Below are 12,507 nucleotides of genomic sequence, written 5' to 3' on the forward strand. Positions count from 1 at the left end.
ACGTGCATTAAGCATGTACACGTGTTAACCGTGTAAGCACCTACAATATCCCTATAGATAGGCGACTACATGGTTAACGTGCGCGCTAATTGTAGGCATGCTAAAAAAACGCTAACGCGCCTTAGTAAACAGGGCCCTTAAATGAATACACTGTGAAAAAGCACTAATATAGTATAAATCAATGTAGCAATAATCTTTTTACACACAGAGAATATCAAAATGCAGCAATAGTCCTTCAAAATTAGCTATTCACTACAGATCTTACAGGTCTTGTTACTATAAAATCTCCAAATGAAAAAAATTGAAATATGTACTTATCTTCATGCTGCTGGGTAAGAGACACTCCCACCCAGCAGCTCCACAATCACAGCACCTTGGAAAATAAAATGTTTCTTAATACTGCCTCACTGAACTTTCAACAATCTTCACAGGCTCCTTGAATGCCTGACACTGCGGGTTTCACAATCTGCCTCAAGGACTTGAGTACAGCTGTTGCAACTGGAAAAGAAAAAAAAAAGACGCCACACAGCATTAAAAATTAAAAAAGCAATAATTGAGACAGTCTGTCTTCAGAGAGTTTGATGGGCAGGGCCTAGATTGTACTTCTCATGATCAGATTCAAAATGCATTTGCCCAATACTATAGAATTCTTTATCAGCCTGTGGAGCAGGTTACTCTGACAGCTATTGATCACTATCTAGATCAAGTGGATTTTTCCTAAGCTTTCGCCGGTAAAGGTGGTTCAGCTCTCCCTTTCCATAACTGAGGGCTATTAGAAATCTTCCACGTGGAAAATGTTGGGTCTAGATGGCTTTACCAACAGGTTTTATTTTTTATTTTTTTTTAATTTATAGAAGTCTTTATTGTAATTTGAGAGCAGTAACAAAAACGGAGAAAAAAAAAGTTACAATGATACATGTAAGCAATATATCACAAAGTAGCTCTAATACAAAAATTCACCCTGGCTACAAAGAGTCGGAAACCTCCTAGTTAGCTCTCAACAGATCGGAGCAGCTACACAAAACTCCAGAAGTTTTATATTTGATTTATTTCCCATCCATCCTCACCCCCACCCTCCCCTTAACTAAAATGTTTAATAGTATGGGGGCGGGGGCGGGTTTTCCACATGATTATATTGAAGCCAGGAAAAGACCTCACTAGTTGTGGCTCTTACTGATCTATCTCATTGCTAGGCACTGACTATAAATTATTCACCAAGAATATGGACCGGATGTTGCAAAATTATATGTCAAATTGGTGTGGTATGATCAAACAGGATTTATTAAAGGAAACCAAACTTTTGATAATATTTGAATGGTTTGCCACCAAACCACTCCAAGAAAAACTGCATTGGCTCCCAATTAAAGAATGCATTACCTTCAAAATCTGAACCCTGATCCACAAAATTATCTACAGCATAGTCCCAGGATACATGATAGATCTCATAGATCTACCAAACAGAACCAGAACTAGATCATCTCGAACATATTTAAACCTCCACTACCCAAACTGCAAAGGACTCAAATACAAATCGACCTATGCATCCAGCTTCTCCTATATAAGCACACAACTATGGAACGCATTGCCAAAAGCAGTAAAAATGATGTACGAGCATTTAAACTTCAGGAAATCATTGAAAACTTACCTGTTCAATAGGGCATATCCTACTGACCCAACATAGATGTCTACACTCTGCATCACAGCAAACCTAACGATCGTACTGGACATTATTTAACCGTCCCTCCCTTTGACCTCCATTATGTCTGAATCAATTGCACTTTTATTCGACCACATTATCACCTTGTATTTTTTTTTCTCTACCGGTCTTGGCAAACGCCTTTGGTACTATGTAAGCCACATTGAGCCTGCAAATAGGTGGGAAAATGCAGGATACAAATGTAACAAATAAATAAAAATGTGTTATGTTAGGCAGGTCAAAAGTCAGCAGTGATTTTGGGAATTGATGCCGAAAAGGTTTTTGATCGGGTTTACTGGCCCTATCTATTCAAAACCATAAGCATTTCAAGGAGACATATTCATTGGATCCATATGTTCTATACTGGTCTTTTGGTATGTATATGGGTAAATGGGACCTATATGGATAGCTTTAGATTGGCCTGGCGAACGAGACAGGGTTGTGCCCTCTCCCCTATTTTGTTTGCAATAGCTCTAAGGTCTTTTCTCCTTTTATTATAGGACTAGTAAAACAGGCCCGTTTCTGACACAAATGAAACGGGCGCTAGCAAGGTTTTCCTCGGAGTGTGTATGTTTGAGAGAGTATGTGTGAGATTGATTTTGTGTGTGTGAGAGAGTGTGAATGTGTGAGTGTGAGTGTGTGTGTGTGACAGAAAGAGAGTGAGACTGCTGGGTACGAGTGTGTCTCCTCTGTCCCCACTTCAGCCACCCAGCGATTCTCCTCTCTCCCCTGCCCCCCCTCCAGCCACCCACTGAGTCTCCTCTGTCCCCTGCCCCCTCCAGCCACCTAGCGAGTCTCCTCTGTCCCCTGCTCCCCCTCCAGCCACCCAGCGAGTCTCCTCTGTTCCCTGCCCCCTCCAGCCACCCAGCGATTGTCCTGTGTCCCCTGCCCCCCCTCCAGCCACCCAGCGATTGTCCTATCTCTCCTGCCCCCCCTCCAGCCACTCCTCCACTTTAATCAGCATATATTAAATTCCCCCCATGTGCTACAGAAAAGCACCGAGCACATCCTATATAATAAAACGCACCTCCAACATTCTGAAGCCGTAGTTCCGGAACGTTGCATGAATGCTTCAAGGCTTGAAGGCTTCACTTTCTCGGCTTCAGAACGTTGGAGGTGCATTTTATTATATAGGATTATTTGCTTTGCATCTCTGAGCATGTTTTTGATTTGTGTTGCTGGAATGCATACCACACATTTGTGAACAGGGGTCTGTTGTTGGCGAGGTATGAATGCTGAATTGAAAACATACATGATATGATATGATTTGATATAGTATTTATATTCTGCCAGCTCCCCCCCCCCCCAAAAAAAGGTTCAAAGCGGATAAAAAGAAATCAGTATATAACTACAGACAATGATCACAAAAATCAATAGCAGAAAATTGTTGTAATACATATTTTCTAAATATATATTTTCATTTTAAAAAGAAACAAATAGAAAAGTTTTTAACTCATTTGGCAAATCATGCCAAATCTTCAGCGTGGTAAGATATTGATTTCTCCAATGTTTTCTTTTATTGCACACCAAAAAAAGGAGGGGTGGGAATCAAGCATGAGAGGAGTTGGGATGTAAGGGAAATGAGAATAAACTCAATAGATATTCTGGGTTTGAACCATCAAATAATCTGAATATCAAACATGCTAGCTTAAATTAAGTATTGGCCTGAATGATGGTGTCACCCTATCAAATTTCTTGAGATGAAAGATCATTTTGGCTGCACCCATGATGAGGTGTGCAAGGAATACAGCACCAAATAATAAAAATAGTCTTTTCCCTCTTAGAACATTCCATCACAGTCATGAAAGACTGCAGGAAGTGACTTCTTCAGTATCAGTGAAACATCTATGGGTCAAAATGTAAAGCTAATTTTCTGGGTAGTAGCACCTGCTACCCAGATATCTAGTGCTCACCTGACACAGGCAATGATATTCAGTGGCAGCATTAGGATAATGTTGCTGAATATAATATCTGACTGTCTTGGTACTGTTCAGGTAGTGCTGGAGTTTGAGATTGAAGCCAGATGTTATCTAGGCATCGCTATCATTATGTGTCAGACCTGGATAGCTATCTAGGCAAGTTAGATCAGACCAATAGCTATCCTAAGCTCCTATATAGCTGGCACTGAATATTGGGAGTATTTGGAAAACGTTCAGTGATTGCTGAATATCTGGGCATTCAGCAATCAGTATCTGGTGTGGCCTGGTGCTGAATATTCAAGCATAGAAAATCAAGCAGTGGCCAGCATTAAGAAAAATAAAAACACTGGCTGCTGTGGGTTAAATATTAACCTGCATATAGTCATAGTAGACTACTATTTCAGCTTTAGGGAGATCAGTTTTCTTGAAGACACCCAGGCTTGGACAGAATTTTGAAAGCTTAAAGCTTTTCTGTGAAACATGGGACCCTTGAAACCTTCATTTCTGACCATCACAATAGGCATCTATAGAATTTAAACAGTTTAGTGATAATTGGGACACCATCTTTTGGATACCCCAAAAGTAATGGGAAACAGAACCGAATGTGAAGACAGCCAAGTGGCTTATGTTCATGGCACATAAGGCAGCAGAGCATCCATATCTGGCATTGTTAGATCATGGCTAAGAAGGCAAAACGTTTATTACAAGTGCAACCTTTTGAAAATAAGTGTACTTGTATTGTCCTACCATGTAGTCATATTAGTAAAAGCCCAACATGTTTCGGCAGTGGACCGCATGCATCAGGGGTATATTTGGTTCTCAGCACAGGAACATCTAACACAGCTTGAAACAGAGCACACAGAGCATAGGTGTTGCTTACATTGGACTCCTTGAGGCCACTTTGAGTGGCTGAGTTAGCCGGCTGCCAATTTTCAATTGCAATTAATAGCTGAATATCAGCACTAAGTGGCCATCCTCTAACTGGCTAGGATGGGGTGGGCTGGGAGCATAGTTAGGAAGGAGTGTCAACATAGCCAGCTAATGGTGATATTCAGTCTGCTAACCAGCAAAACAGCTGTCCTAACTTTGTGTCAAGTTAATCGGGCACTGGTCTGAATATCAGCTATTTCCCTGTTAACTTCTAGATTCAATCGCATAGATAATAATGTGCATACACAATGCAATCTATTAAAATTAAACACTTAAGATCCATAGAAATATAACTCACCCATGCAGCTTATCAGTAGCTAAAGAGGGTGGACAAGCTTTTTTCATTCATTGAGTCCTTCACACTGCAAACCAAATCTCTTAACCAACTGTCCTTTCACAAAAAGCAGTGTGGAAGAGCAAATAAACTTAAATGAATACACTGTGAAAAAGCACTAATATAGCGTACATCAATGTAGCAATAATCTTTTTACACACATAGAATATCAAAATGCAGCAATAGTCCTTCAAAATTAGCTCTTCGCTACAGATCTTACAGGTCCTGTTACTATAAAATCTCCAAATGAAAAAAAATTGAAATATGTACTTATCTTCATGCTGCTGGGTAAGAAACACTCCCACCCAGCAGTTCCAAAATCACAGCACCTTGGAAAATAAAATGTTTCTTCATTCTGCCTGACTGAGCTTTCGACAGTCTTCACAGCCTCCCTGAATGCCTGACACTGTGGGTTTTGCAATCTGCCTCTGAAACTTGAGTACAGCTGTTGCAACTAAAAAGAAAATGATGCCACACAGCATTAAAAATGTTTTAAAAAGCAATAATTGAAAAATTCTATCTTCAGAGAGTTTGATGGGCAGGGTCAAGATTGCACTTCTCATGATCAGATTCAAAATGCATTTGCCCACTGCTGTATAATTCTTTATGAGTCTGTGGAACAGGTTACCCTGACAGCTATTGATCAACATCTAGACCAAGTGGATTTACCTAAGCTTTCGCCGGTAAAGGTGGTTCAGCTCTCCCTTTCCATAACTGAGGAAGAGACTCTTTGGGCTATTAGAAATCTTCCACAGAAAAGTGCTGGGTCTAGATGGCTTTACCAACAGGTTTTATAAGATTTTAAAAACATAGCTAGTGGAACCCTTAATAAAAAATGTTTAACAGTATGGGGAGGGGTTGGTTTTGCTGCATTTCTGGTGCTTAGTGGGGCTTACAGTTATATTAAAACCAGGAAAGGACCCCACTAGTTGTGTCTCTTACCAATCTATCTCATTGCTAGGCACTGACTCTAAATTATTCACCAAGATTATAGCCCGGGTATTGTGAAATTATATGCCACGATTGGTGTGGGATGATCAAACAGGATTTATTAGTTGAGGAGTGGCCTAGTGGTTAAGGTGGTGGACTGAGGAACTGAGTTCAATTCCCACTTCAGGCACAGACAGCTCCTTGTAACTCTGGGCAAGTCACTTAACTCTCCATTGCCCAAGGTACAAATAAGTACCTGTATATAATATATAAGCCACATTGAGCCTGCCATGAGTGGGAAAGCACAGGGTACAAATGTAACAAAAAATTAAAGGCTGCAAAGCTTTTGATAATATTTGAAAGGTTTGCTACCTCACTTGGTATGTTGGGCAGGTCAAGAGTCAGCTGTGATTCTGGGAATTGATGCTGAAAAGGTTTTTGATCGAGTTTTATTCGCCCTATCTTTTCAAAATCTTAGAAAAGGTCAGCATTTCAGGGAGACATATTCATTGGATCCATACAATCTATACTGGTCCTTTGGCGTGTATATGGGTAAATGGGACCTATATGGATAGCTTTAGATTGGTTCGGGGAAAGAGACAGAGTTGTGCACTCTCCCCTATTTTGTTTACATTGGCTATTGAGCCGCTAGTGCAGACAGTCTTTGCAGATGATGGGTATCACCTGTGGAAATTTGCAGCAAATTTCTGCTTTTTGTAGATGACGTTTTGTTTACTATCACAAACCCACTGATGTCTCTGCCAGAGGTGATACATCATAAGTACATAAGTAATGCCACACTGGGAAAAGACCAAGGGTCCATCGAGCCCAGCATCCTGGCGAGCTTCCCAAATGTACAAACATTCTATACATGTTATTCCTGGAATTGTGGATTTTTCCCAAGTCCATTTAGTAGTGGTTTATGGACTTGTCCTTTAGGAAACCATCTAACCCCTGGAGGAAGATGGGGCATTCTCAGGCTTTCAAATAAATAAGACTAAATTGGAGCTTTTAAATGTTTCGCTAACTGACTCAGATATGACCTTAATAGGGATTGTTTCCTGTTCCATTGGGCCAATCATTTTTTATGTTATCTTGGGGTAAACCTGACAATGAACTTAGGGGCCCTTTTACTAAGCTTAGGTAGGGCTTACGCACATGCAGCATGCACCAAAATGAGACTACCACCAAACTAGAATGTCCCCTGGTGGTAATTTCAGACTTGGCACAGGCTAATTCTGGCAATAGACACATGCTCACACTACCACAGGCCACCTTTTACCACAGCTTAGTAAAAGGACCCCTTAGATTCTTTATATGTTTCCAGTTACCCCCCTTTGCTGAAAACTCTTTGGGAAGAACTGGATAGGTGACACCATTTAAGTATCTAATGGCTGGGTAGGATTCAATAAAAAAATTAATAAGTTGGAGGATTATGTAGAATGTCTATTCCCTGTTTTTTGAATCCAACAAAATTATTCTGGGAAGACTTCATTAATAAATCATCCAGTGGTCCTTATACCAAGGTGTGCTGAAAAATGGCCTGCAGAAATGTAGGTGTGTGTTTTGGACGCATGCAGAACCATTTTTCAACACTCCTATAAAAATGACTTTTTTTTTTATTTTGACCGAAAATGGACGTGTGGCAAAATTAAAATTGGTGCGCGTCCATTTTGGGTCTGACACCTTACCACCACATATTGACTTAACAGTAAGGTCTCAAGCGTTAACCGGACAGTAAGGGTCTATGCACGTAGAATGCCTTTTACCACCTAGTAGCGCCGCACGACAGTGAATAAAAAGTATTTTCTGGCATATGTAGGGGACACGCATAAAAAATGAAATTACAGCCCGGGCCATGCAGTAGCCAGGCGGTGATCCCAAATTGAGGTGCGTTAGGCACGCATAGGCACCTACGCAGCTTAGTAAAAGGGCCCCTTAATCACTGAAAAAAACAAATAAATAAAAATATGAATGCATAAATAAATAAGGGTGCCCAGAATCATTAGTGGTCTCAGCTGAGTAGCTTAAACAGCCAGAAAAGCTGAAGTCTTAAAATTCAATCATTGCACCCACTGGATATAGCTGATGTGTGAATTGATACCAAACTTCTGCACAAATTTACTTATGATACTGCAAGGTTAAATACGCCAGTTGGAAAAAGCACAAACATGTTCACTTATGTTATATTCACCTGATGAAATCCAATGCTTTATTGGTTCTTCTATGTGTAATGAAATGTCGCTGAAACCACTCTAAAATTTCTCTGTGAAAAAGTGTCCTGTCATGTGTGTTCAAGTGTTCAAAAAACTCCACAATTTAAAATGTCCACAATAAATTTCAAAGTTCTCCACTTTAACTTCAGAAGTCCATGGATCTGAAATGTGATTAACCACACTGATATTTAATAAACACACTGATCTCTAAACAGCACTGCCTTTCGCCGATGGCATCTTCAGAAGATCAGAGTAAAATTAAATCAATAATAACAATCATAGATAAATTGTTGGGTAGGATTCAAGCCATAAAGATGGTGGTGATACTGCATAAACTGCTATACCTGTTTACGGCTTTGCCAGCTCCCCTTTCTGATAAACATTTTTTTAGACATCTGAATAGAAATGTATGTATTATTACAATAGCAGAGAGGCAGAACTGTAAGGGAAGGCATGAAATAAGGAGATAAAGATAGTAACTCACAGAGACTCAAGATAAGTGGCAGAGAGATCAGTAGTTCTGTGTAAAAGACTGAGAGGATGGAATAAGTTGATGACTGTTTACAAGGTTGAACTCTAGGGTGGTACCAGAAGAAGGAGAAAGTGGGCATCGCTACTGCCTCTTTTAATGTACATCTTGGAAAGAAGGACTCAGGGGATTGGGGTTTGCTGCTAGATAACAGGTTTTTAGTTTTTTAATGTCAGGGGTTGGGGAGGGGGGAGGAGCTGCTAGATTACTAGGGATGAATTTTGGAAGTTGAGGCAGAGGGAGGGAGGGAGGGAGGGAGAGAGAGGGCCATTTGACTAGGCATTATTTTGGGGAGTTGGGGCAGGATCATTGGGTTATGGGGAGGGAGGCCACTAAACAACAGAGATTTGCATTTTTCATTTCAGGGGCAGGAGGGACGGAGGGGACCAGTAGACCACAGGGGATTACAGTAGGAGCTGGTGCAGAACACGGCTTGTCCCCCTTTTGTCAGTGCATGAGCCAGTCACAGCTCACACTCTGACAGAAAGGTGGATATTTCACAGTTGCTGCGGATTACAGCCACTTTGTTTTAAACATGGCAGTAATTTGCTTGCTCATTGCTTACCGCAAACCGGTGGGATTTTTTTTCCAAGTTAAATTCACATTAGAAGACACTTGCTGGGCTTTGACCCGGGAATGGCTCTTGAAGCTATTCTTTAAATATAAAGATGTTGTGTTTATGAATTATAAAGTATGTATGCATCCTGACATATCAAGGACTACTCAGAAAAAAAGAAGACAATTCTTACTATTGAGATCGCAATTGCTACAGTTGGGGGTGACCTTTGCCCTCCGTTATCCATGTCAATGTGTGATTACTTTTCAGGTAGCGTGATATATATTTATTTTTATTCATTGCAGATGAGAACGTTTCTATCTGGTAAAGGTGTAGTTGCCTCCAGTACTCCTCACTGATTGCCTTCATAGACTCTACAATAATTTAGTTACTTGGGTCATCTTCGGGCATCGTCTTTTGTTTATTATTGTCTATTTTTCCTGATTGTTTTCTCTGCCTGTGTTCTTGCTTCTCCCTCTAAGCTGTGGACTTAAAACAGTCTGTGAATATATACCTTTTCTTGTGATTTGCTTTTTTTTTATTGAATTCCTTCTATAAACTGTTCATTTCCTTAGTGATATTATGTCATAATAATCCTGTAATTTGATAAATAAATTTAAAAAAAAACCAACAACAATAAAACAAAGAAGCCACATGTGGCTTTCTTCATCAGCTCTTTAGTATTCATTTTATTGGTGTACTTTCAATAAAAGGACCAATCCCCATTCAAAAGTTAGTTCTGAACAGAGATTGATCTGTACACTGACAGTATATGAATAAATAAATACTATCACTGGAGTAGCATGCATTTATCTATACAAATCTTTAAAAAGTCTCTGTTAGACTACTAGGAAATTCCCTAAGGTTCTGACATTGACAGAACTATTGGAAAAATAATCATTCCTATTATTATATTTGGCTATAAAACAGGATGCTCCAACCCAGAGGACCTCCACCTAGTCATTAATGGGAAATCATGGGTACATTCACAACCACATAGACAATTCTCAGAAGCAGTGGGCTCGTTGGTCTTTTTTTCAGTAAAGATTATTCCCACAGAAAAAAAATGTCTTTTCGTGAATAAGATCTATTGTCTGTATTTCTAAGCAGTGAAGTCTGAACAAGAGCCAAATTTTACAGCTTCAGCTGGAGGTTCTTGAGAAATGAGTGCAAGAGACAGGCTTGAAAAGAATATTCTTATTATGTAGCAACCAGAGGTTAAGGCAAAATAAGGACTCCTGCAACCCAAAACTAATGTACCATCTATACGGACCAAAGCTCACTTCAAACTGGTCTAATTTATTGCTGAAACCTGCAAATTACCTGAAGTCAAATGGGTATTTCTATTCAATTTCTATTCAATCCACCTTCTCACCACAGCCCATCTTCCATCTCTCCTTTATTACTCTCTCCTCCACCTCCTCTCATCATTCTTTGATCCCCTTACACACTTATTACTCTTTTCCCTCACCCTCAATTATTCAAACTTCAGCAACCTCTCACTGTACCCTCCACTGTTCTATTTTCTCGTCCATCTCCCTGCCCCTGCTTCCTTTTACCCTTCACAATTATCTCAAAGGCAATTAGTTTCCTTGGCATTCTCAGCCTCAGATTGTTTGCCATGCTTCACTTGCTGCCTCCTGCCTAGTCATCATTCTCACCAACAGCATGGCCTATGCTTTCGATGGAGCTCTTTCATGCAGTATACAAAAATGTTTATGGCCCTACATATGGCAGACTGGATAGACCATATGGCCTTTATCTGCCATCATTTTCTATTTCCTTCCTCCTGAACTACAGCCTATGCAACTGAACTGTTGCCGGCACATGTGTTGACTGTCTCAGCAATATTGTCATCACTCTCAATATTACATTGGGACCATAACATTCCTAGACCCCATAGTTTACATAGGAATTCTGCAAGATAAATTACCAAAAGTTTTTATAAGATTGAAAACCTCAGGAATGGAATATTCAGGAGATGATAAATATGTTTCAAACCATTTTTATTCAAATAGTATCTGAAGAAACACCAGTAAGTAGTTTCATAAACATTTATACATAACGATCTATATCCCTTCTACATCCCTCCCCTCCCTCCCACACTCCAAACAGACTCTTAGTCCACCTTCAGGCTCATTTTCAAAAGAGAAGGACGCCCATCTTTCGACACAAATCGGAAGATGGGTGTCCTTCTCACAGGGTCGCCCAAATCAATATAATCGAAAGCCAATTTTGAGCGTCCCCAACTGCTTTCCGTCGCAGGGATGACCATCTCCCAAACACTCAAAAGATTTGCCAAATCTCATTGCAAACTAGACATATGTCCAAACAACCTCATGACATCTGCTCCCCAACAATTTATAACAGACATAACGAAACACCTGAATTATATGCTACAAAATGGTCTCTTCCCGAAGGAGAAATGAAACATTCTACTCACCCCCCCATACCCAAAGATGCAAAGAAAAACGCTAGTGAACTAACCAACTACAGGCCAGTAGCATCCATTCCCCTAATAACCAAACTAACGGAAGGGTTGGTGACCAAACAACTCACAAATTACTTAAATAAATTCTCAATACTTCACGACTCCCAGTCAGGATTTCGGTCAAACCACAGTACTGAAACAGTACTAGTTAATCTCATGACCAAGTTCAAACAAATGATTGCAAATGGAAAGAACATACTACTTCTACAATTTGACATGTCAAGCGCTTTCGACATGGTTGATCATGGAATACTACTACACATCCTTGAGTACTTTGGAATCGGAGGTAAAGTTCTCAATTGGCTCAAGGGATTCTTAACCACACGATCATAGCAAGTAACATCCAACTTGACTACCTCAGCCACATGGATACCTGAATGAAGAGTCCCACAGGGATCCCCCCTCTTGTCGACTTTATTCAACTTAATGATGATACCCTTGGCTAAACTACTATCAAACAAAAACCTCAACCCATACATATACACAGACAACGTAATGATCTACATCCCTTTTAAACAAGAGCTAAAGGAAATTTCTAATGACATCAACCAAAGTTTCCATATCATGCATTCATGGGTGGATGCATTTCGGCTGAAACTTAATGCAGAAAAAACCCAATGCCTAATGCTCACCTCTCAACATAACAAGAACAAATTCACCGCTATCAACACACCTGAACCTCCCAATTTCGGACACCCTAAAAATTCTTAGAGTTACCATCGATCGACACCTAACACTCAAGAGCCATGCGAAAAACACAACCAAGAAGATGTTCCACTCAATGTGGAAACTAAAAAGAGTAAGACCTTTCTTCCCAAGGACTGTTTTCCGTAACCTGGTACAATCAATGGTGCTCAGTCATTTAGACTACTGCAATGCACTCTACGCCGGCTGTAAAGAGCAAAT

The sequence above is a fragment of the Microcaecilia unicolor genome, chromosome 2, assembly GCF_901765095.1.
Source record: "Microcaecilia unicolor chromosome 2, aMicUni1.1, whole genome shotgun sequence".
In the NCBI taxonomy this organism is placed as follows: domain Eukaryota; kingdom Metazoa; phylum Chordata; class Amphibia; order Gymnophiona; family Siphonopidae; genus Microcaecilia; species Microcaecilia unicolor.